Here is a 2981-nt window from a genome sequence, read left to right on the forward strand (position 1 = left end):
TCCTCCTCCTCTCTTCGCCTTCTCTTTCTCTCCTTCCTCCTCCTTTTTTCTTCTCCTCCTCCTCCTCCTCCTCTCTTCGCCTTCTCTTTCTCTCCTTCCTCCTCCTTTTTTCTTCTCCTCCTCCTCCTCCCCGCCGGGAGCCGCTCCCTCCCTCTCTTCCACCCGCGGTCCTTCTCTCGCCTCCCACCGGCTTGGAGCGTGTTAAGGCACTTTCTCCGCCCGTCTGATACACGAAGGACCACTAATTTGATGTCAAACTCCAGCGCGGGTCTCATCAATATTAGCGCCGAGGCGAGGCTTTAGTTAGGCGGCAGGAGTGGGGTCGGAATGGGGATTTTGCAGTATCCTTCCTCCATGAGTGGGGTCGGAATGGGGATTTTGCAGCATCCTTCCCCTGGAGTGGGGAGGGTATGGGGATTTTGCAGTATCCTTCACCAGGAGTGGGGTTGGAATGGGGATTTTGCAGTGTTCTTCCCCCAGGAGTGGGGTCGGAATGGGGATTTTGCAGTATTCTTCCCCCAGGAGTGGAGTCAGAATGGGGATTTTGCAGTATCCTTCCCCCAGGAATAGGGAGGGAAGGGGGATTTTGCAGTATCCTCCCCCAGGACTGGGGTCGGAATGGGGATTTTGCAGTATCCTTCCCCCAGGAGTCGGGAGGAAATGGGGATTTTGCAGTATCCTTCCTCCGGGAGTAGAGAAGGAAGGGGGATTTTGCAGTATCCTTCCCCCAGGAGTGGGGTCGGAATGGAGATTTTGCAGTATTCTTCCCCCAGGAGTGGAGTCAGAATGGGGATTTTGCAGTATCCTTCCCCCAGGAATAGGGAGGGAAGGGGGATTTTGCAGTATCCTTCCCCCAGGACTGGGGTCGGAATGGGGATTTTGCAGTATCCTTCCCCCAGGAGTGGGGTCGGAATGGAGATTTTGCAGTATTCTTCCCCCAGGAGTGGAGTCAGAATGGGGATTTTGCAGTATCCTTCCCCCAGGAATAGGGAGGGAAGGGGGATTTTGCAGTATCCTCCCCCAGGACTGGGGTCGGAATGGGGATTTTGCAGTATCCTTCCCCCAGGAGTGGAGTCAGAATGGAGATTTTGCAGTATCCTTCCCCCAGGAGTCGGGAGGGAAGGGGGATTTTGCAGTATCCTTCCCCCAGGAGTAGGGAAGGAAGGGGGATTTTGCAGTATCCTTCCCCCAGGAGTAGGGAAGGAATGGGGATTTTGCAGTATTCTTCCCCCAGGAGTGGGGTGGGAAGGGGAATTTTGCAGTATCCTTCCCCCAGGAGTAGGGAAGGAAGGGGGATTTTGCAGTATTCTTCCCCCAGGAGTGGGGTGGGAAGGGGGATTTTGTAGTATCCTTCCCCCAGGAGTAGGGAAGGAAGGGGGATTTTGCAGTATCCTTCCCCCAGGAGTAGGGAGGGAAGGGGGATTTTGCAGTATCCTTCCCCCAGGAGTAGGGAGGGAAGGGGAATTTTGCAGTATTCTTCCCCCAGGAGTAGGGAAGGAAGGGGGATTTTGCAGTATTCTTCCCCCAGGAGTGGGGTGGGAAGGGGGATTTTGTAGTATCCTTCCCCCAGGAGTAGGGAAGGAAGGGGGATTTTGCAGTATCCTTCCCCCAGGAGTAGGGAGGGAAGGGGGATTTTGCAGTATCCTTCCCCCAGGAGTAGGGAAGGAAGGGGGACTTTGCAGTATCCTTCCCCCAGGAGTAGGGAAGGAAGGGGGATTTTGCAGTATCCTTCCCCCAGGAGTAGGGAAGGAAGGGGGATTTTGCAGTATCCTTCCCCTAGGAGTAGGGAGGGAAGGGGGATTTTGCAGTATCCTTCCCCCAGGAGTGGGGTGGGAAGGGGGATTTTGCAGTATCCTTCCCCCAGGAGTAGGGAAGGAAGGGGGACTTTGCAGTATCCTTCCCCCAGGAATAGGGAGGGAAGGGGGATTTTGCAGTATCCTCCCCCAGGACTGGGGTCGGAATGGGGATTTTGCAGTATCCTTCCCCCAGGAGTGGAGTCAGAATGGAGATTTTGCAGTATCCTTCCCCCAGGAGTCGGGAGGGAAGGGGGATTTTGCAGTATCCTTCCCCCAGGAGTAGGGAAGGAAGGGGGATTTTGCAGTATCCTTCCCCCAGGAGTAGGGAAGGAATGGGGATTTTGCAGTATTCTTCCCCCAGGAGTGGGGTGGGAAGGGGAATTTTGCAGTATCCTTCCCCCAGGAGTAGGGAAGGAAGGGGGATTTTGCAGTATTCTTCCCCCAGGAGTGGGGTGGGAAGGGGGATTTTGCAGTATCCTTCCCCCAGGAGTAGGGAAGGAAGGGGGATTTTGCAGTATCCTTCCCCCAGGAGTAGGGAGGGAAGGGGGATTTTGCAGTATCCTTCCCCCAGGAGTCGGGAGGGAAGGGGGATTTTGCAGTATCCTTCCCCTGCCACCCTTACCAAGCCACACCCACAAAACCTGTAGTAAAAAAAAATGAATTTCACCACTGATGAGGGGTGTTGAGGGCTGCGCGCCAGGGACCTAAGAGGAGGAGCAGACTCACCTTGGAGCAGGCGGATGAGTTTTGACTTTGAGGGTACAACTGTAGGCTTCTCTCCTTCCCAGGAATTATTGACCTCTTTCACTGTAGATGTGCCTGGGGAAATTAGCTTGGTGTTTCCCACCCCTCTTTGGCATTACTTTTATGTTTCTTCTTGTTGGGATTTGTGGATGAAGTGAGTGAGTCCATTTTTTTGGTCTGGGGACTCTCTGCTTGCCTGCCTTTTGCAGTTAATTAATCTGAAAGTATAGTTGACGCAAAGGTGGGGAACAGGAGTGGCCCACTTTTCCCAGGGTTTCATTTCCTCTAAGTTAAAAAGTGATTTCCCCTCCCCTGCCCTTTTTAGTTTAACATGTTATGAACCCAGGCTTAACCTGTTGTTCAAGTGTGCAGCCCCTTGCAGTGAATACAACAGGCTGCAGTTTAACAAACAGTCGGAGGATGCTTACAGTGTCTTTTCTG

The sequence above is a fragment of the Thamnophis sirtalis genome, unplaced genomic scaffold (genome assembly GCF_051295495.1).
Source record: "Thamnophis sirtalis isolate CommonGarterSnake01/CBP01778 unplaced genomic scaffold, rThaSir2_p1.2 scaffold_7, whole genome shotgun sequence".
Classification (NCBI taxonomy): domain Eukaryota; kingdom Metazoa; phylum Chordata; class Lepidosauria; order Squamata; family Natricidae; genus Thamnophis; species Thamnophis sirtalis.